This window comes from Macaca thibetana, chromosome 7 (assembly GCF_024542745.1).
Source record: "Macaca thibetana thibetana isolate TM-01 chromosome 7, ASM2454274v1, whole genome shotgun sequence".
Classification (NCBI taxonomy): Eukaryota; Metazoa; Chordata; class Mammalia; order Primates; family Cercopithecidae; genus Macaca; species Macaca thibetana.
The window spans coordinates 111,758,614-111,781,814 of NC_065584.1; the positions used below are offsets into that span (position 1 = coordinate 111,758,614).

At 43.8% G+C, this 23,201-nt stretch overlaps 2 long non-coding RNA genes across 4 annotated transcripts in view; one reads left to right on the forward strand and one right to left on the reverse strand.

Annotated features, from left to right (window-relative positions):
• The window catches only part of LOC126958096 (uncharacterized), a 68,251-nt gene extending 46,178 nt beyond the window's left edge, over window positions 1-22,073 (forward strand). Inside the window, exons 2-4 of the long non-coding RNA XR_007727086.1 lie at window positions 6,775-6,969; window positions 15,503-15,651; window positions 21,744-22,073. This is a non-coding gene — a long non-coding RNA (uncharacterized LOC126958096). The remainder of the gene's footprint in view (window positions 1-6,774; window positions 6,970-15,502; window positions 15,652-21,743) is intronic.
• On the reverse strand, window positions 9,885-17,633 carry LOC126958093 (uncharacterized). Of its 3 annotated transcripts, none has more exons than XR_007727081.1 (4): window positions 16,669-17,633; window positions 15,137-15,275; window positions 13,126-14,656; window positions 9,885-12,862 (listed from the first exon to the last, which is right to left on the reverse strand). It is a non-coding gene; the product is annotated as an uncharacterized LOC126958093 (long non-coding RNA). The 3 variants fall into 3 exon arrangements; XR_007727080.1 differs by having other exon boundaries at window positions 13,126-13,296; window positions 13,586-15,275; XR_007727079.1 differs by having other exon boundaries at window positions 13,126-15,275.
• Window positions 22,074-23,201: the final 1,128 nt, after the last annotated feature.

Here is a 23,201-nt window from a genome sequence, read left to right on the forward strand (position 1 = left end):
CAGGAGCCAACTTGAAGGAGTCTCCAATTGTCCATACTGGAACAATCTGCACAATTACATAAATAATGGTAACACTGGATTTTAACTCATAGAATAAAATAAATAGTCATGAGCACATACTGATGTAAATAAGTAATCAAAGAAGTAGATGGGGAAGAAGAGACCGTTCTTCTTCATAATTGTATTCTAATTAATAAATGTAGACATAAGGAGGGAAATGAAGAATCCTGAACCTTTTTTCACTAAGTTTTTAAGAAATATTGCTCTATTGTTGCCTTGCCTTGTGCATTGGTTTTGCTGCTGGTCTAACTCTTTCATTTTATAGAATTATTTGTACTTTCACCCTGCAGATTATAAGAATTTCATCTTCATCTTTGAAATCTAATAGTTTTATTAGGAACCGCCTCAGAGTTGATCATTCTTGGTTAATTTTCCCAGGTAGTCAGTCAGTCCTTTCAATATGTAGATTCGGATCTTTTTCTAATTTTGGAAATATTTCTTGGATTATAGTTTTAAATATTAGTTCTGCTGTGTTGACATGTTTTTCTTCTTCAGGGACTTCAGTAATAGTAATATTATTCCTTCTTAGCCTATCTTACATTTCCCCTACTTTTTCTCCCACTCTTTGCTTCTTTCCTTCCTTCCTTCCTTTCTTCTTTCCCTTTCTTCTTTCTCTCTTTCTTTCTCTTTTCTTTCTTTTTCTTCCTTCCTTCCCTCCCTCCTTCCCTTCCTTCCTTCCTTCCTTCCTTCCTTCCTTCCTTCCTTCCTTCCTTCCTTCCTTCCTTCCTTCCTTCCTTTTTCTTTTCTTTCTTTCTTTCTTTCATTTCTTTCTTCCTCTCGCTCTGTCACCCAGGGTGGAGTGCAGCGGCACGATCTCAGCTCACTGCAACCTCCACCTCCTGGGTTCAAGTGATTCTCCCACCTCATTCTCCTGAGTAGCTGGGATTACATGCTCCTGCTACCATGCTCAGCTAATTTTTGTATTTTCAGTAGAGACAGGGTTTCGCAATATTGGCCAGGCTGGTCTTGAACTCTGACCTCAAATGATCCACCCACCTCAGCCTCCCAAAGTGCTGGGATTACAGGTGTGAGCCACTGTGGCTGGCCCTCTTCACACCATTTTCATTCTGGTAGCTGCCTTCCTGCCTTTCTCTGATGCCCCTTTTTAAAATCTGCATTTGATTCTATTCTCCTTTGGGCATTCTGTAATTTAATTTTTATTTATGAGACAATTTTGTCTTTTTCTTCCATTTCCTTCTGAATTCAATCAACTTTTATAAACTTTCTCCTTGTTTATTGTCCATTTCTGTTTCTAGTTTTTGAGTTTCTATTCCAAAGTGTTTTATCATATCCTAAAATACTTGAGTACACACAATTCTGTTTGAAATGTAGATTTACAGTTTTCTTCTTCTTTATGATTATTTTTTGAGGACAGATTTGTGTAAAAGTTCATTTCATGACTTTCTGCAAATCAAGTTCTCTGTGGATTTAATTTTTTTCTTGTTCATTTCAACGATATTGAGGTGTTTTAAATGATTCCTGGTTTAATGGGACCTTTTTCTGTCTAGCAAAGGTCAGATGATTTATAATAGGGTTTTGTTTTTGTTTCTTTGTTTCAGTGATGTTGCAGGGTTTGTGGTGCTTCTGTCTGGAAGAACCTAACTCTTCCCTTTTACTTCTTTTCCTCATCACTGCCCAACTGCTGGAAGATGCTTTTTCCTTCTCTTTTTCCTTTACTCTCCCTCCAGAAGTTGTGCTTTTGGAAGGCCATCTCTTAAATCATGCATGCTCCATTAAACGGAGTCTATCTCTTTTAATCAAGAGTCTGGTCCGTTAAATGGTGGGTACGTTGGAACTTCTTTCCTGCAGTCGGCTCTGATCTGTCCAGTTTCTTTTTTATGTATTTTTGGATTTAGGGTGATTTTAATTCCCCTGGTATCTCTCCACCTCTGGAGCACCCCTTGCCTGCAACCTTCCTTTGTCTCCCTAGCTTACCTTGTCCATCTGAGCAAATTCCACATGTTTCCTGATACTAAAATGTAGAGACTGTGGCTGTTTGTTTCTCCTCCAGCAGCTCATGCAGTTTTATGCCGAAAGTTCAGTAGAGGGCTTTTAAAAAGTCTCTTTTGAACTAACTACTAATGGAGGTGGCCTCTAAAATTTCTTGGTTCCGAAACAATAGGCATTCCTTCCATATCTCTACTAGTTCTATCACAAGAAAATTATAACCACCTGAAAATATTGTCCCTTTAGAGCTTACAGAAACATGCGGTGTCATGCGTCTGTTAACTCTAAAGGAACAATGTTTTCTAAAGGGAAAATGTAAATGAGAAACTACATTGGGTTCTGGAGTGTTCTGTCTCAATAGAAAGTGAAGAAGATTATTTCACCTTCTGTTTGGCCTAGACCTTAAGTTGGAAGAATCACTAAGAATATCAGAGACCACTCATTTGCACAGAAATTTTAAAAATCTTCACTAGACTTTTCTAAGAACTGAGATCCTGGTAGTTTCCTGTCCGATGTCCTAAGTCTCGGCTTATGCAGAGTTGAAAAGACTGAAGTGGGAGAAAAATATTTGTTATGACTGAAAGTTTTTAGTAACATCCTCCAGTCTTTCCTTTGTGGTCCCCTGGCCATAATGCAACATTGAAATGCGACAGAATGAAAGGTAAGTTTTCGCTTCAAACTCATTTCCTACCAAACCTTCTACTTTGAATTGTCATGAACAAGTCCCACCTCTCTATTCATTCCACGTTTAAAAAACACTTAAATCTATACTTCTAAAATAAGATTTAGGACAAAAATAAACTAGGAAGCAACTCAGGAATAGAGAGTTTTAAAAGCTATTACTGGCCCAAGTAGATGGAATTGAATCTTTCACAGTCTGAAAAGCTGTTAGAATCACAGATAATTTCATCAACTTTATCCTGGGAGATGAAGCTGGCAGCTTCCTACCATCCTCTGTAGCTATTTTCTGGAACTTCTTGATTTCTTGAAGAACAAGGAGACAAAGAAAGGAAACGTGGTTAAAGACACTGGTATTTTAGACGTAGGCCAGAACTCATGGAAATTTGATGGAAAGTGTAGGTGGAAAGATATATGACATGACCAGCGACTAGAAGAGCTGTCTGTGATTGTAAAATTTTTTTGAAAGATGGAAACTAAATTTTATTCAGGAGTCAACCATGTTCCAGGCACTGTGTAAGCCTTTACCTGTGAAGCCTTTACTCTTTCCTCCCCCTGAAGAAACAAACTCACAGAAATATCTTGACATATGGAATGGCTGGTGGACCATTTCCCACGTATCTATTGAATTTTGGCATTGTTTTCAATTAGAGGGACCAGCTTTCTTTGTTGGGAACGATCCGTCCTTTCAAGGGAAGTTTAGCATTGTAAGACAGAGATAGGGCAATTGGGTTTATTGTCCAATATAATAAAAATACCTCCAGGCGAAGGTCATGCAAGCTTACTGCCTGATATCAATGTTTTGAGTTCCCTAAGCTACTCTACTGTAACTCCAACACTGAGGGTAGAGTCACTGCCTTGCCCTCCTGTGGTTCCCGGGGGAAAGAGGGGCTTAGAGAACTGAGTGACTCCTGCTGCTGTGGGTCCTGCTACGTTCTGGCCCAGGAATCATGGGTCTTCTTCCTAGCATTCGTGAAACTGCAGCAGAATAATCTGTTAGTTTGCAACTATGGTAAATTGTTAGACCCCTTAACAATTCTTTACACTAGTATCATTCCCATTTTATTGATAAGAAAACAGAGGCCAACAAAGTTAAACCATGGTGAGGTTAAAAAATGACACCAAAGATTTTTACCTCCAAAGCCACCAAATGCTGCCTCCTCTTAGTAGTGGGATGAAGGGTGATTTTTATTTTCATCTTTACAGTTTTCATGACTGTCTAATTTTGGCAATAAGCATATCACTTTTTTATTAATTTCTGATTTTGAGATCGTTGTAAACTCACATGAACTTGTTAAGAAGTAATACAGAGAGATCCTGTGTACCACTTCCCCAGTGCCCCACAATGGTAGTAGCATTTTGCAAAGCTACACTACAACCACTTCATACCCATTAGGATGCCAGTTATCACAACAAACAAAGACAGATGTTGGTGAGGATGCGGAGATATTGGGACATTTGTGCACTGCTAGTGAGAGTGAAAAATAGTGCTGCTGCTGTGAAGCAAAGCATGACAGTTCCTCAAAACTACAGTGCAATATCCTGACCAGAATACTGGCATCAATACGGCCAAGATACAGAATATTTCTGTCACCACAAGGTTCCTTCATGGTGACTTTTACCTGCAACCAACACTTTCCCCTCACCTATACCTCTCCTTAACTCCTGGCAAATACTCATGTCGTCGCAATTTCTGTACTTTTTCAAGAATATTATACATATATAACATATGATATGTATCCTTTTGGGATTGGCCTTTCTTGCGCTGCATACTTTTCTAGAGATTCAGCTATAGGCTTTTCAGCATAGCAATAGCTTATTCTTTCTTACTGCAGAGTAGCATTCCATGGCAGGGATGTACCAGTTTGTTGAACCGTTCACCTGTTGAAGGACATCTGAGCTGTTTCATTTTATTTGACTGCTACAAATAAAGCTGCTGTAAACATTGGGGCACAGGTTTTTATATAGAACATGTTTTCATTCCACATGCGTAAATGCTCAGGAGTGTAATTGCTGAGTGTCATGGTAGCTACAGGTTTGGTTTTTGAAGAAACTGCCCAAATGTTTTCTTTAGAGGCTGTGCTATTTCACGTCACCATCAGCTAAACGTAAGAGATCCAGTTGCTGCCTCCTGCCATCCTTACCAGCATTCGGCACTTTCCTTCTTTCTAACAGCCCTTCTGTTAAGTGTGTGGCAATATTTCACTGTGGTTTTAGTTTGCATTTTCCTAATGGCTAACGATGCTGAACACCTTTCATAGGCTGTTTGCCATTTGAATATACTCCCCGATGAAATGTTTGTCTCTTTCCCATTTTCATATTCAATTCTTGTTGTTTTCTGTTGAGTTCAGAGTTCTTTATATATTTTACATAGGAGTCCTTTGTCAGATATGTGGTGTGAAAATGTTTTCTTCAGGTCTGTAGCTTGTTTTTCCATTTTCTTCAAAGAGTGTGTTGTAGAAAAGAAAAAGTTTTCAAATTTAATAAAGCCCAGTTTACAAATTTTTTAAAAATAGATCTTGCTTTTGGTGTCTAGTCTAAGAACTCTTGCCTAGTCTTAAATTGCAAACATTTTCCCCTGTTATAAAAAAAGTTGTGTAGATTTGTGTCTATGCTCCATTTTGAATTTGTTTTTAGATAATGTACAAGACTTAGGCTAAGGTTCATTTTTGCCTATGAATGTTAAATTTAGCCTTTATAATTGTTTTATAATTGTCTTGTCCAGAATTGATTCAAAGGAGTCTGAAAAATTAAGAACAATGCTATAAGCAAAAAGTCAAGAATTGGGAGCAAATAGACTGAGATCATATAAAAATGCATAGAGGGAGCCGGACGTGGTGGCCCACGCCTGTAATCCCAGCACTATAGGGAGGCCGAGGTGGGTGGATCACCTGAGGTCGGGAGTTTGAGACCAGGCTAACCAACATGGAGAAACCCAGACTCTACCAAAAATACAAAATTAGCCGGGCATGGTGGCGCATGCCTGTAATCCCAGCTACTCCGGGAGACTGAGGCAGGAGAATCGCTTGAACCTGGGAGGCAGAGGTTGTGGTGAGCTGAGATCGTGCCATTGCACTCCAGCCTGGGCAACGAGAGTGAAACTCCATCTCAAAAACAAACAAACAAACAAGAATTTATAGAGGGTAGACCTGTAGCATTACTAGAGATAGTTCTGAGTTTCCCATAAACTCCATGTTAAAACAGAACTGTGATCTGTTATGTGATCTTTGTCTCCAACATAATGACAAAATTGTTAATAAGAAGTGGTACAAACATCCTTGGTCTTGAGGATTAAGAAAAATGAGAAAAGTCCTCATGAAAAGGACTCTGTACAATGAAGTAAACCACATCTTCATCAACATGCTAGAACTAGGGTGGCCTTATGATCTAAAAATCAGCCAAAACTGAGTATCTTTGAGGGTGAACAAGGCACTATCAATAAAAACGCTGGGACAAAGGTATAAACTCAAACTGTCTCCAGGAAGCTGGGGCTGGATTCACTTTTTAACAGTAACAGTAACTCCAACATTGGGCTGTTACACATCCTGAACCTCAAAGTAGGCCTCCCTCAGAACCTAAATGCAGCTGGGCATGAGCGTTCAGTGGCAGGGGAATGCTGTATGTACTGTGTGCCATTCTCATGCTGGAAATCAATTTCAGAATAGAAAATTAGAGAATATTTTCCTACCTCTGACTTGACGTTCAGCCACTACCTTATAAAACACATACTTGGGACAAAGTTCTTGTCTGTGCTGAATGACCCTTTGTCCATTAGCAGGTACCGTTGGTAGGAAGCCCATTAATTACAATCCCTGAGAGTCAACTCATCCATTTGGGGTATGACATGAGTCCTTACAAGTCAAAGTGATGTGTTCCCAATTTCTAATCCAATAACTCATTGTGTCTTACAATGTATAGGGTCTTAATACATTAAATGTGAAGGGTGGACTCAGACAGTGTTGGTGAATTTCAACGAAAAAATACCAAGAGTGACACATTTGAGCTGGTTTCTGAATGCCAGGTCCTCATTCAGAAGGTTGGCAGGCAGCAACATCACCTAACCATCCACTCTATTTTAATTATTTCAAGAGATCGCACAGAGCTTGATATTGAAGAGTGAACCATGTTCAAGGAAGAAGAAATCACCCCATAAAAACCTTCCAGCTTGTGTTACAATCGGATGCCTCTAAGATGGAAAAAAAGGCACACAGAGATCTTCCCTACTCAGGTTCTGGTCAAATCTTTCTCCACTTAATGGAGCATGGCTTCCAACTGCACCTGGAGGTGAGCAAGTGTGGGGGCAGAGGGGAAACGGACAAATGCGGTTGCAGGGAGCATGGAATTACACCAGTGGGGCTTCTGGCGTGTTAGGCCCTAGGCCATGTAAAAGAGAAGTTATTCTGACACTTGTTAAAATAGCAAGGAAGACTTCATTTAAGTCTATTGTCAATGGGAGAGAGCTTGAACTCAGCGACTCTGCGTACAGCAGGGACAGGTGGGGACAATGAACAGAGGGAAGGAGCAGATGGAAAATTCATACCAGAAACTTAGTTAGGCATCAAGGGTACAGGGACTCTGGTTAAACTGACCACAGGATTTCTGGTCAGCACTGGGCTAGGCAGATCAAAGATAGGACCAAGGATAAGGTTCATTCAAAAAAATAAATAAATAAAAGTGGGGGTGCAGCGTGCTCAGAGGAGCCTCGCCAAAGTTTGGTTAAGGTTAAGGTCCTTGCTCACCTTAAGCAAGTATTCAAACAATTCAAAAGTACTACCGAGACAGTATTTTTCCCATTGACTGGCAGGTCGTGGATGGCTCTCCACCCTCCTGCATGACCTCACAGGCAGAACGTGTAACCTGTAGCAAACCAGTGACTCCCATCACCCTCCCCACTCACAGGCAAACTGCCCTATCCAGACCATCCTCAGGCACAACTCCCTCCCCGTGCTGAGCGCCATCTCCCAGGCCCTCCTCCTGAAGTTTCCCTGTGTCACAGTGCACACATGTGCTGTCCCAGGCCAGCCGGACATCACAGCTCCCTATGTCACCCCAAGGCAGCTTCTGGCCAGGTTTCCCTGCTTTTTCAGCAGATTCACCTCCCCTAAGGGTTTTTTTGTTATTGTTTTTTGAGTTTTTTTAGAAAGTCTCTGTGGAGAGAGGCAAAACTAAGAAATGGCTATTTAAGTCCTATGCCCATATTTTAACCAGATGATTTGTTTTCTTGCTATTGAGTCTTGGGAGTTGCTTAGATATTTTGGAAATTAACTGCTTGTCAGGTATATGGTTTGCAAATATTTTCTTCTATTCTTCAGGTTGCCTTTACACTCTGTTGTCTCCCTTGCTGTGCAGAAGATTTGCAGTTTGATATAACTAATTACAAGGAGCCATGTCTTGGTCCTGTGTCTCCTAGGTCGGGTCTCCCACACATGTTTCACTCTCTGGCTTCCTTTCTCCATTGCTAACAAACAAGAGGCTAGGCCAGTTACTCATCCTTCCAGGGTCCCAGACATGGAGGGAGAGCAACGATACTATGAGGATGACGGGAGGCTTAGAGTATGAGGAAGAAGGTGGGACAGGGCATACTGGTTTCTCCTTACAAATCTTTTCCTCATATAAAGTCCTTAATGAAAACTACCATTTGTACTCAAAAGAAAGAACCTCTCGCCCCCTAAGCACTCTTCACTTTCCCATCCTATAAGATGTATCAGAGCTAATGCATCACACGAAGAAAAGAAATCTAACGAGCTTCCTGGGCATTCACTGAGCCAAAGTCACCGTCATGACTGTCACCTGCCGGAGCAGGGCAGAGCCGTCCACAAGAGGCAGAAAAGCATGTGCAGGCCCTGAGCTCGAGCACCATGATGGCACGTGGGGACAGCCTCAGTGAGGGAGGGGAGCAGAGCCCTTGGTCCCCTCGGATCACACAGGAGGCAAACAGGGTGCATGAGGGGAGCGCACAGGGACGACGCTGGCTAGAGTACCCAGTCGATCTGGATTCCACACTTTCCAAGACAGGTTTCATCCACTCTCACAGGAACAAAGATGCATTTTGACAACATCCTAGCATTAATAAGCTCATAAGCACCCAGTGGTGCCCCTTGATTGTTCAACAAGAAGCTCACAGAGTAGACGCCAAGCTCAGGCCCTGAGCGTGGACGAAGGTGGGAATCTGAAGGTGGACGGCAAGTCAACTTCCTCTATTGTCATCTAAGGCTCTGAATAAAATATGTACTGCAGACATCTGATTCCAATTTAATTATCTTTTCCAACAAAGGCAGCTTGGGTTTGACAGGCAACAGGAAAGGCAAGTTAATCGCAGGCATCTGCTGATTAGCATACTCTTCCCACAATTACCTCGTGGCTGCCATTCGCAGCTGTGCCCGCCTCACAGGCGCGGCAACAAGGGCTCAGGAGGGGGCTCAGCTCCAGGGTGGGAGCAGTGAGAATGGCCCACTCCACTCTCATCTTGAGGTCCATGGCAATGCGTAGGTGCCCACATACCTCTGTCTGGCAACCGTCCTCCAAGAGAAGGCTGTTCCCACGTGCCAGTGTAGCCAGAGGGTGAGAACTTGTCTTCATCTCCACCCTATTTGCAGTACCCTAGGAACCAAAGAAAGCCAGTAGCACCAGCCACCTCTGCACTATGTACGATCTTTCATTTAGAAATAGATCACCCCACAGCTCTTCAACCCTCTTCTTGCTAGATCTTTTGGTGAAAACACACACACACACCCCCCACCCTCCCACCTTGGGCCTTTGCTTACACTGTGCTCCTGAAGCTACTTTCTTCTCACATGCAAATGTCTGCTTCTACCTACCCACCAATGCCAATTCAAGCAGGTCCTCCATGATCTCTGGCTTTCATCCTGCAAGCTGGAAGTAATCTGTCAGTCTTACAAACTCCATCCCCTTGGCGACTCTTCTTTCTTCTCCTACAGTCGCTTTCTAATGTGCATGTTTAATTGTCGGTAGTGGAGTGTGTTTCCAAAGATTTCCACAACGGTATCTCCCATCCCCCAGGCTCGTTCGCAATGGCCTTGACCCTCCCTCCACAAGAGGCAGAGGTGTTTGTTTCCTCTCCCCTTGAATCGGACCTGACCTTGTGATTGCTTTCACCAATCAAGGCAGCAGAAGTGATGTCCTTAAATTTCCAGGTTTGGAAAGTAAGAAATAATGCAGCTTCTGCTTGTATGCTCCGGGAGAAGTCAGCTGCTATGTAAGAAGGCCAATACCTAAGACCACCATACTGTAAGAAAGCCCATGTTGGTCTCACAGGGAGGCCACATGGAGACTGAAATGCCGGATCAGCCCCTGTGTACCAGCCACCCAGCAGAAGCACCAGGTTCGTGAGTAAAATGATCCTTCTTGGACATTCCAGTGCAGGCAGATACTAGCTGGAGTGAAGATGAGTGGTTTTCACCAAGCACTGCCCAAATGGCAGAATCATGAGCAAATAAATGATTGCTGTTGTATTAAGCTGCTGAGTTTGGGAGTAGCTTGCAATGCAGCCATGGATAGCCAAAGTATTTGCCTTGATTAGCTAAGAGTGTGGACGGTCTTGGGTGTCAGCTGGCCAGGGTCAACGTCCTGGATCAGCCACTTACTAGCACTGAGACCTCGAGTAAGGGCCCAGATAAACACAATAGCAGTGTGTTGTTTGATTTCTTCGTTCAGCCAGCATGTTTCAGAACCTTCTCTGGTCCTGGGCTGTGCCCAATAGTTTGCATTTGACACAGATGAATATTACCACTGAGAAGATCCCAGACTTCTCCCACTATCTTAGCGTTCCTGGGCAGAACCCAAACCTCCTCATGAATCATGCTGCCTTTTAAGAGCAATGACAGTAGTTTGCCGTGACTTAGGGAAATAAAAGTATTTTATCATCTTATAAGTGCAGTTTAAAGGCATAGTGTCCTTGTCAAAGGAAAATTATATCTCATTTTCCTTGATAAGCAATCAGTTTAGACTGATTAAATTATGATATGTCCATACAATTGTTGAAAAATAATGAGGAATTACCTATATACAAATATAGAAAGATCTCCCAAAATACACTTTTAAGTGAACAAAACATGAACTGTGTGGTGTGAATAAATGATTCAGTTTGTATAAAAATAAGGAGCTATAAGTATATTTGTATTCATCATAATTGAAAGAAGAGTACACAGAAACAGAGGACTGACCTTTGGGAATCAGGAGTGGAGGGCACACTGAATTTTAGACTTTGCCATATACTCTTTGGCTTCTTTGTTCTGCCGTGACTGGGTTTTACCTTCATAATTTTTTTTTTTTTTTTTTTTTGAGACAGAGTCTCGCTCTGTCGCCCAGGCTGGAGTGCAGTGGCGCGATCTCGGCTCAATGTAAGCTCCGCCTCCCGGGTTCACGCCATTCTCCTGCCTCAGGCTCCCGAGTAGCTAGGACTACAGGCGCCGCCACCACGCCTGGCTAGTTTTTTGTATTTTTTAGTAGAGACAGGGTTTCACCGTGTTAGCCAGGATGGTCTCCTACTTTCATAATTTTTAAAACTATTTAAAAAAATTCCCACCACCTTCATAACATCACCCCAGTAATACCTGTGTGGGACAAAAATGTCTCCTGCTCCTTATTCTGAAATTTGAATTTGGTTAGTTCAAAGTGGAATTTGGTTATTTGGAGTTTGGTTCAAGAGGAGATGGTTTTTTCTGTATTTGTTTCCTGTGGTTGCTCTACAAACTACCACACATTGGTGCCTTACAACACCAAAATCTATTCTTCAAAGTTCTGGAGGCCAGAAGTATACAATCAACTTCGCTGGGTTGAAACCAAGGTGTCCACAGGCCATACTCCCTCCAGAGGGGAGAATCCAGGCCTTAGCTCTTCCAGTGGCTGGCAGCTTTGGCAATTGTGGCTCTTGGCTGCACCACGATTTGCAAAGGCTGAACCTTTGCAAATCTCTGTGTCTTAGTGCGTTTGGGCTGCTATAAGAAAATACCACAGACTGAGTAGCTAATAAACAACAGAAATTTATTTCTCACAGTTCTGGAGGCTGGGAAATGTTAGATCAAAAACGCCAGTAGATTCAGTCTCTGGTGAGGGCCTGTTTCCTGGTTCGTAGATGGTCATCCTCACACGGTGGAAGGGCAAGGGAGCTCTCTGGGGCCTCTTGAAAAAGGCACTCGTCCCATTCATGAGGACCCTGCCCTCATAACCTAATCACTTCCCACTTCCCAAAAGCCCCACCTCCTAAAACCATCACATTAGGGTTAGGTTTCAATATATGAACTTGTGTGTGTTGGGGGGGGCAGGGGGGCACAAACATTCCGTCTGTAGCACTCTGCCTCTACCTTTACATCACCTTCTCCTCTTCTGTAGGTAGTTAAATATCTGTTTCTTTCTTACAGGGATACATGCGATTGTCTTTAGGGTCTACCAGATAATGCAGCATGATCTTCCCATCTCAAGACCCTTGACTTAATCACATCTGTGAAGACCCTTTTTCCAAATCAACTAGCATGCACAGGTTCCAGGGATTGGGACAGAAACGTCTTTGTGGGGGGAGGTGGTATTTGTCTCCCTACCATAGGAGGTGGTATTTGTCTACCTACCGTAGGAGGTGGTATTTGTCTACCTACCGTATCTTCTATTTGGACCAGAATACAGGACCAAATGCATGCATGAAGTCGTTCATAAATTCCACAGATATTTAAGTGCCTGTTCTATGCAGAAACCGCAAAAGCCCAACCCCTGAGTTTTGAAAAGAGCTTGATCATCCTAGCAGGGACTGAGCACAAGCGAACCTTTGCAAATCGGTCCCCTCCCACACACTTCCTAAAAGGAGGTAGCATCCATCTCTAGAGGGGCCAGGGAAGGGATGTCCGACTGCCACAGACAGGCTCCCCAGCCCTTCCTAGCACAACAGAAGGTGGGGAAGCCGAGGAAGGCACAATAGCTCATCTGGGCTTTCCCGGGGCTGCTCACTCACTTGCAGTCTAGTGAGAGTTTATGCACTCAGTCTGCTTTTAAAGGGTGCCAGTAATACCCTAGCCTCCCTTCACAGGGTTGCTGAACCTCACCTGCTCCATCCTGCAGTGCTGGCTGATGCCAAGGACTTTGGTCTAAAAGTCACAAGTACTCAGGGCTCACATCCTCATCCTGCTTTCATTTCATCTGAAAAATCATTGCACAAGCCTGCACTTTTCTGTGGGGGAAAAAAAAAGAAATATATATATATAAATGCAAGCTCTGAAAGGGGTCTTTATTATCTGCGTAGCGACAGTTTGCTATAAATAAAATCACCCTGTTTTGCTATTTTATGATTAATAGCTCAACATTCTCACAACAACATTGGCCTTGTTGGCTTCCTGGTTCCTTGTTTGCAACGAGCCTGAATGATTCCACAACCTTTCTCTGAATGTGAATTAAGTGCACAGGGTTTTAAACAAAAGAAATGTTGCCTCTTACCACACATTCATATGCAAAGTAATCAGAGCTGCAGCATTCATGCCCATGAATTTCTCATCTCTGGTCGAATATCTGATCTTCATTTTCATCAATTATGCCAAATTAGTAGGATTTATTCTGGGATTGTGTTGTTTGCAGTCTGGTCCTATGACCCCAGGCCTCTCCTGACACCTGCCCAATGTGAAAAGCACATAATTGGTGCTAACATGTCTCATTACTAAGGGTGTGCCCCCACTGGGCTTGACATGCATCAGACAGACACACAATCTGAATATAGAATGCGTCATTTTTTTCCATTCTACAGTTGAGCAAACAAAGGCACAGCTCTAGTTAGGAGTTTGTCAAGATCCGACAGTGAGTCAGTGGAAAATGAAGGAGAATGTGTTTTGGAAATGGCTGTGGCTGCTTTGAACTTCCAGCCACGTTTCCCTCCCTCCCTCATAGAATTCGAAAAGTGAACCTTATCAAGAACAAGACCTTCCACGTTGGATAACAGGTTGCTTTCCCAGAGACTGGAAGGGGTGAGCAAGTATGATGGGCAGCTCATTGATTGATGGACAGATGTTTGAGAGTCCCGAGTAACGATGATGAAACCCTAGGATAGGTGGAGGCGTGCAGGCTGAAGGGTCCGGTCACGAATTCCCACGATGTGAAGGCAGAGAGGGTGCAGAGTCAGCGGAAACTTGCATGCTTAAGAGTACACCATACCAGGCGGAGGTTTCCAGTTCTCTTCTTTCCTGGGTGTTACTGACTGATGTATGCAATTTAATAAAATGAGCTGGCTTCTTAAGACACAAACCGTGATGGCTACACCCTGGCCCTTCTCTCTCGCCTCCCTATCGTCGTTTCCACTTCTAGGTCAGTGGCTCCTGAATAGCTTCCAGCCTTGCCAATCATGCCGTGGCCCACAATCAGCTTCAACAACATGGATCAGACTAGAAACATCTTTCTGTGCAAGCCAACCTTCCTGCCCAGGTTTTCCATTTCCCTCAGTGGCAGCACCATTGTTGCCCCACAGGTTCATGAGATTCAAGTCACTCTCTCCTCTGCATATATGCAGCATCCATATGTCCTGGAGTTTCTGCAAACAGCCCTGCTTTCAAACCTTCTGTTTTAGTGTCTGACCATGTGTCCATGCTTGTATCTTGATTTTGGACTGAGAAGACAAAAAGACATAGTGACTATACCTGTCAATAAGCTGGCACGGCGGTCCTGTCTTCCTTCCTTATGCCTCCCAATCTGCATTTATTTCTAGTTACCAGTGCAGGAGTTCCTGTTCTCACAGCTGGATTTTGTAATAACATCAGCCCCCTCCATTTTGCTTTTCATGAGTCCATCGAATAGATCCTCCAAACATAATTGCCCTTTATTCTCTCAGCAAAGGAACCCCAAAACATAAAAAGCAAAACAAAAAAACCCCAAAACCCACAGTACCTTTCCGCTCCCAACCAGATGAATTCACCCTCGTTATCTCGGGGCTTCCTTCTCCAAAGCCTTCCATCTGCTCCGGCCCCCACAGGCCTTTACCTCCCTGCAACACTATGACACTCAGTTTTAGTTTTAGAACTTCCAACATTCTAAGCTGCTTTATTATTTGTCATCTCTCAAAAGAGGTTTTAAGACCCCTAAAGAAGCACAGCTCTTTAGCTGTTTTTGGACACCTTTTGTCATGGGAAGCTGGTTTCGGCCAAATTGTAAGTATTCAACAATTATCTTTTAAGTGAGATGTGATTGGATAGCTTAGTATGTGAAATGAGTGTCTCTCATAAACCAGTTCCCTTTACATGTACAGCTATTTAAACAGATAAACAATATCATTATTTCCCAGAACAAAAATGACCACATGATGAATAAGGCTTTATGAAAAAAACATGGACAAGCTTGTCTTGCTTTAGAATAAAGGTGGGTAAAAAAAAAAAAAAAAAAAAAAAAAACAACTTTGGGGGCTGTTTGCATTTTATATGTAAACAGTGACATCTGCTGGTGAACACGCACAGCACTGACATGGCACCTTGAAGTGGATTCAGGGTTCAGAAGCACGAACTTCATTGAGTCTTTCATCACCGTCCTCTCAGAGACACCCAAAGGCCCCTTGTGAGACCCCAGAATCAGGTCATGTCCGCATACTCGATGATGATGGATGTGTTATTCTGGGAAATCATGCAATTTAATTAAGACAGTGCATCGATAATTAAAACGATTCTCCCTGTATCGGTTTCATTAGCCCAGTTTTAACTTTTAATAGTCTTCTCTTATGATACATTTTCCCCTTGGAAGATTCCTGCCTGGCTTCCCTAGGGGAAGTGCTTAAAAGCATCAATCTCATCACAGTTCAGCAATCGGGAGATAATTTTGTTCCCTAATTATGTTTTTCCAGCATGTTTGTAAACAATGCCATCAGGGATAAAAGTGTTTGAAGCTGAAGCTGGGGCTGCCATCCAAACGTGGAAAGCGTGCCAGAGGACTGTCTTTCCCGGGCCCGCTCCACCTGCACGCCACAGAGACGAAGCTCAGCTCCGGGATAAGGTAAATATCTAGAGCCACGCAGCAGCATGTCTTGCATTCAAAGCAGAACAGCGGGTAGTTTTGTTGGCCAACCTGGCTGCATGGGAGAAAGCCAAGCAACACCATTGATTTAAGCCTCAGGAAAAACCAAAAGTCTTTGGCCACCTCAGGTTGTAAATCTGGCATCAGATGTCAGAACCTTGTATGAAAGCGGAGACTACTAGGTTCTGCTGTCGCTTGAAAGGAATAGCCCAAAGAAAAGCCTGACTCCAAAGAAGGGCTGTCCCGGGCTCAGGACCCCACAGCGACTACATGCCTGGGCCGGGAACTGCGGGGAAGGCAGCCCAGAATGGTCACATCTCACTCTGCAGCCCCCTCACCGGACAAGGACACCTCCTGTCAGGTTCCTAGTTCTAGTCATTCTTCCTTGTCTCTGAGACCTGTCCCTCTTTTCATATCATTTCTACGGCCACCCCTGGTTCAGCCTCAGGTGCCTCGGAGAACTCCCTGGCCAGGCCCCATGGGCACACTCTACACACACGATTGAACAAGACCTCTAAACGAGAGCGCAAAGCAGGCCCGTTTCCTTCAGGTGACTGATGTGGGAACTCAGGCTGAGAGCAACAGACCAAGCAGACACAGCTGAAAAGTTGGAGCCAGGACTCCAACCAGGATCTGCCTGACTTTAAGTAACATGCGTTTCCCACCAAACCCATGTCATAGCTTTCCCCAGCTCTCAAAGCTTCGATGACCCCACTGCCTACTGAATTCAGTCCCAGCCGCCAAGCCAGGGGCCGAGCCCTCCATGCCCTGCCCTGCCCTACTCTTCAGCCTTGCCCAGCTCTTCCCCTCCATGAACATCCCTAAGTCCCCCCCCACACTCAAGACTCCCCAGGAGTGTCCCTTTGCTCATCTGCAGTGTCCTTTCTACCAACCCATCTGCCCTTTCCAAGTCCTGCTCACTCATCAATACTTCTGTGACCGCCCCGCAGTGAGAGCACATTCTCTGCTAAACCCTTACGCTTCCACCGCACTTACGTCAGAGTTCTTTACACAGAGGGTCTCCGCCTGCTAGACTGAGCCACCTTGCAGGAAGAGGCTGTGCCTGGATTTTCACATCTTTGTATGTCCTTCCATTCTTAGCAAAGGCACCTGGAATTTAATCAAAATCACCAAATATGTGTTGGACGGATGAACAGGTGGACAGATTTTAAATAAATAAAGTATTTATCTAGGCTGTTACCTCTCAGGATGCAGGAAAATGTATTTGATTTATAGACATACAGAAAAAGCGACTACATAGAGTATAATAAAGCAATGTTGTGTTTGGAATAACAGCAACTGATTAGTATCTATTACGTTACACTGATGTCGTATCTCTACCATTAGACTAACAAGTCTTTATGTTTCACAAGGGCAGGGACAATGTCTACAGCTGCAGCTGCCAGATCAAGCTGGAGTCCCTCCCTGATTTGATGCCATAAAGTAGGAGCTCTCAGTCGCCATAGGAGGAAATCACACCCCAGGCTGCTCACTAGAACCTCTGGGAAGAAGCAGAGCTCCCCACCATAAGTCACAGCTTTGGGGTCAGAGTCTCTGGATCCAAGCCTGGTTCTGCTACCTGAGCCTCTCTCGAGTCTCAATTTCCTCCCTAAATATAAGGATGATAATCCCTGTCCCATGAGTTGCACTGGGGAATAAATGTGATCCTCTACACAGTGCACTCAACAGAGGGCATGACCTGTGGGAAGGGTCCCATTAGTGCCAGCATTGCCAGTTATGCAGTGAATATCACTCATGTCTCAGCTTCTGTATCAACCAACAGCAATGCAGAGTTACCCACCTGTAGTTAGTTGAAAGTAGCTGGTGCTGACTATACTTCCAAGTTCTTACCAGTTGTCACTAGACCTTGTCAAAATGGGAAAAGACGGACTTCTGATAAACTCACAGTCAACTTATAGGCAATTTTAATAGAAAAAACCATAATGAACTGCAGTTTTTAAAAAATCTACAATGAGGTATGAGCTAAAACAGGATTCCATAGACTTGAAGTCAAAGTTCATAGTGAATCTCTTAAAACCTTACCTCCTTTTGCCTTTTAAATATTATTAGTATGTTACATTATAATTCATCCCATGATAGTGTTTTCAAGGCATTGGGGTTCCTGAATGCTTCAGATTGTCTCCTATGTCCTTCAAAGATACCCCATAATAGTGTAGCTGCGTGAGAATGAAGTGGTGGCTCTGCACCCCCAAGGTGCCAGGAGAGTCAGGTCCACCCAGTCATGGTATGCTGCCAGGCGCCAGACCTCCGTCTCTTCCTACCCACCATGCAACTTTACAGACCAGGAAGGCACTCAAGGGCAGCACAGCCCTGGGGACACATCCCAGTGCCTTATGCTCTGGTGTTCAAGAATGCCTCAGCATCCACTTACTGTGCAGGAGCTAAGGGAGGTGATCACCTCCACAGACCTATCCTCAACAACAGCTCTTCTATACTAGAAGATACTAGAAACAAAAGAGCTGTGCTCCTCTGGGCTGAGTTAGGAACTGGAGCTGTCCATCGCAGTGGAAGGAACTGGGTCAGCATTTGCACTAGCAATAAGTTCTCTGGCCTGTGGACCATGAGCCACGGGGATCCTTCAGCACCAGTGAAGGCAAAGTGACTTTGAGTGCTTGGACTCCATTCTCGGCAGGTTCACTTTTTATGCTGTCAGACCCGTAAACAAATGTTCACCCCTTCCTGAAGCAAAGCAGGAGAGGACATTGTTGATCTATCAGGGCATCCTGATAACATTCTGCCTCCACAACCAGCCAGTGTTTAGAGACACACGCTAGCTCTACTCAGCCGGGAGTGTGAACACTGCTCATTGCTGATTAGGTACTTTAAATCATGAATGCTCAGAACAATCACAAGATATATATACACTTACACATATACATACACCGCCTGTACACTCAACCAGAGGACATACATTGGTGGCTGCAGAACTCCATTATGACAGCATGGAACTTCATTTAGATCATTTCTTTTTTCATATGACACCTCCAATTTGCATTTCAGTGTTGTTGGTGATGGCTATTGACTGAATGTTTGCATTCCCACGAAATTCATGTGTTCAAATCCTAATCCGCCACGTGATGGTTTTAGAAGGTGGGCCTTTGGGGAGGTGATTAAGTCATCAGGGTGCAGATCTCATGAGTGGGATGAGTGCTCCTGTGACAGAGACTCAGCTCTCTGACTGTCTTTCTGCCTCGTGAGGATGCAATGAGAAGGCAACCACCTGCAGCCAGAGACGGTCCTCACCGGAACCCAAGCCAGCTGGCCCCCAGGCGTGGCCTTCCAGCCTCCAGAACTGTGGGAAGTGGATGTCTGCTGTTTGTGAGCCCCCCAGTCTACAGTGTTCTGTTACAGCAGCCCAAGCTGCCTACCACAGTGATATTACCAATGATGGCAAAACACCAAACAGTACATGGTGATCACTCAGAGTTCCTTCGTTGCCAGATATAGAAACGACTTTTCAAATTCCAGCTATAATCCTCCCAAACCTCAACTGAGGAAATGAATCATTATCACCAACTGCAAAACTCGCTGTTACCCTGCAGCAATGACAAAGAGGGCCTTTCTCCTGTAGACCTCCCCCTTGGTGGGCCTGGGCACACTTCCTTTCCTCCCAGCCTCCTGGGGCCTTCTCAACTGCCTCTCTACTGACAGAACTAGCAGCAGACGAGGCTGGGGAGGTTCCTCTAACCTCTTGTAAGGAGAAATTATTTTTCATTTCCTTGAAGGTTTGAGCCCAGGCAGGCTGGCCGTATTCCCTCCCCACACAGCAATCCCGGCACCCCTCACCTAGGAGACAGGGTGGGGCAGAGAGAGATGGGGGCTGCTGGGGCAGGAGGGCTGGCCCAGCCCCAGCAGGATAACTGCCCTGGAGAACATACACACCGCAGAACATACACACCCGCTCCCAGGATCCATCCTGACCATGTCCACTGAAGACTCAACCAAGACTTCATCCTCAGAGAATAAATCATAAAGGAATTCCTTGACATGCTCCCCTTCTCTAATCTGGTATTAACAAATGGCATGATGGACTAAATGAAGAAAGGAGGAAAGGGAGAAGTAAATAAACTCCAGGTTTTGCAGACATCAAATTTTAAGAAGACAAATGAGAACTGAGTCCAATAATGACCCCGGTCATTCTTTAGCAAGGGAAGAGGAAGGAGTGAAATAGCCTGGATCTTTAAACATCCCCAATTCAAGGGACAAAATTCCATCGTGCACCCCCTAACCAGTGAATTCAGCTATAGGCATTGTAGTCATATCAGTCACAGTGTTGAAGGCTCTTGCTGTCAGAAGGGCTTGGCTCTGTGTCTGTGTGTGTGTGTGTGTGTGTGGGTGTGTGTGTGTTTCTCCTGGACCAATAAGAAGTGTGTTCTGCCTGGTTCGGCTTCTTCACCTGTTTCCCATCTCAGAGAACAGGTAGTTTCTCCAAGACTGGTTCTTGGAATTTTGTGATGCAGAATCAGCCAAAGGACAGAGAAAGCTGAGACTGAGGGCTAGAGGAGGAGGGGAGGACTAAGAAAAAAGCTGAACAGGAGTGGAGAGAGAAAGCAGTCCCTCCGCAGAGAAAGAGTAGGAGGGGTGAGGAGGGAGGATGCTGACAATCACAGCCCGAGAAAAGTAGAAAAATAAGAACCAAGCAGTGGGGGAAAAGGGAGTCAGGTCAAATGGGTTTCCCGTGATCTGTAGATTGGTTCTTCTCTGTGCTTTTCAGTTAAATCAGACTGGCATTTCTTCTTAAATTCGTATTTGCTGTTAGGTCTGCTGTTCTTTGAATATGACTCCTTAGAGAGACGGAGCCGCGTGGGTCTTGAGCTCATAAGATTTTCTCAGTCCTAGTCCTGTCCTCTTGTCTTACAGCTGAGGAAATGGCAGCTCAGAGACATAAAATCACTGGCCTCAATATGCACCACAATTTACAGCTGAACTTTGATTCCTCTGCCTATTAGTCCAATGTAGATTCTATACCCCATGCTAAAAATATACTTGTTCCTACACATGCTCCCAGCCACATCCGTCCCCACCTCGACATGCCTCCTCACGCTGTAAGTCTTACTGGAAAGCTAAACAACCTCACACTCTTCAGTAAAAAGCATTTACATGTCTGAAGAGAAAGTGCCCCACCACCACAGAAAACGTTCCCAAAATGAACTCAGTTCTGGGGCTGGAAGCTGGGATGCATGCAGGTAGATCAAAGGCAGAACCTTACCTTGAGGAGACACGTGGTGAAGTTAGAAGGGACAGACACTGGGCGTTTAAAGGGCCACGTGTCTGAGCAGGTCTCACATTCCATCCAACAGATGGCAGTAGCCACATAGTTTTTTAAATAAGCACATAGAAGTCCAATGTTCAGAAGAAAACAGAATCAGTGAAATGAGATGTAAAATCTTTCCGTCCTCACCAAAAACCAAGTTACCACTCCTATTGAATTAACATGAAACTCAAACAACAACAACAGAACCCATCTACGCAAGCACTGGTAGATACAATCAATTAACAGCCCACTAACGACATGCTACTGATTACAAATTATAACTAACAATTGCTTTGTGTCTTGATATTAGAAAGATGAAAGAGGATTAATAATTGATCTAATATGTTGGGTTTAACTAACTGAAGTGAGTGGTTTAATACGCTTTCCGTTTTCCACATACCAACATGCTTGAAGGAAAAAATAATGGAACCTCTTGGTTGCTAACAATCGTTTAACCCCCACCTCATTCTTAGAATTCTTTACACGTCTGAACATGACTTCCATTCTAGTTTTCAAATTGAGAAAGCACCTATATTAAAAAGCAGTGGTTCTCTCCCCATTTGGGATTACACTTAAATGTATAAGGTAGAGAAAAGTCTAATAGAGAACATAATTGATGTCAGTTGTAATTGTATTCTGCTGTCAAATACATAGTAAAATATGAGCTTATTTTTGGGGTACTGCATTAAAAATACATTTCTTGAGCTCCTTTTTTTGTTCATTCTATTTTTATTCCCCCTTTTTTCCTTGGCTCTTCCTATCCATGACTTTCTGCATATCTAATATCATCACGCAGAGGAAAAAGCACTGCCTGAACCTGTCCACCAGCAAAGGGACACTGCTCTGCATAAACAGACAGAGGGGCAGGCACCTCAAGGGACTCGCAGAAGTGCCTGGATATTTTTAAGTACTTGAGGAAAACACAATGATGCCTGTCAAACACCTCAGGAACTGCTAGCGCCAGGTAAATCGGTTTTAACATTAGGTTGCTAAATTTCCTTCCATGACGTCATATCTTTGCAAAGCTTGGTTTTTGGTGACTGCTGTGATAGCTGTGGGGGAAAAAGTGATATGTCCTATCTGATTCCAAGGTTTTATATATTGCTAGTGCCCAACTGATGCACCTACATACCATTAGTAAGTATTGTGGTTATTTAATAATACAATAAAATATGATTTATTTTCTTTCAATTTGTACATATTATTTTTTACCCAGCTACTAAGTTGTTAGGACATAAATACTTATTAAGGTAGTTGGACCCAACAAGGTCATAAACAGAATTATGAGGTATTTCTTGTGGCCTCAGGGCCCTGTGAATAAGATTACTAAGACATTAGGGTGCTGTGAACTGAAAATGTTTAGGAACCGCTGAACTAAACCATTCACAGGGGCGAGCTGGTTTATTCCTCTCAAACATCTTACAATCATTTCAAGGCTGGGCATGATCACTCACAACTGTAATCCCAGCCCTTAGGGAAACTGAGGTGAGAGGATCGCTTGAGGCCAGGAGTTCGAGGCCAGCCTGAGAAACGTAGTGAGACCACAGTCTCCACACACAAAAAGTAAAAATCAGCTGGGTGTGATGGCGCACGCCCGTAGTCCTAGCTACTTGGGGAGCTGAGGCAGGAAGATTGCTTGAGCCGAGGAGGTTGAGGCTGCAATGAGCCATGAGATTGCACCACTGTACTCTAGCCTGGGCCACAGAGTGAGACCCTGCCTCAAAAAATTAATTAATTAAGAATCATTTCAAAGTATGAACCATGAATGTAAATAACTGATATAAAAATCTGGAAAGAATGAATCAGAAATAAAAGAAAAGAGCTTGGGTTTGAATCTTGCCTGCCCCACCAACTGGGTGAGTTCAGGTGACCTGTCTGAAACTCGGTTTTCCTCTCCTTTGTGTGGGTTAGAGGAGATAAGGTCTTAGCACCTAAGATCCTTCCTGGTACTTGCAAATGCACAGTAAGTGGTAGCAATTATGGTTTCTAAATCAGACATGACCCATACAAGCGTTTCCTTCCTGGAGAGGAGGGGTCTTAATCTGGGGAGTCCAGTGCAAAATAAAAATATGAGGATCTTTGTTCCAAAACTAGTAAGAATTTCAAGATGGTGTCAGCAGAGCTGACCAGCTGTGGGAGCCTACGTGAAGCTGTTCCCGCTCTTGCCAATTTTCTCAGGGTTTTCCAGCTCAAATGAGTCTTTCCTCCTGCACTGAATCTTCATACTCTTATCACCTGTGCCAAATAATTAGCT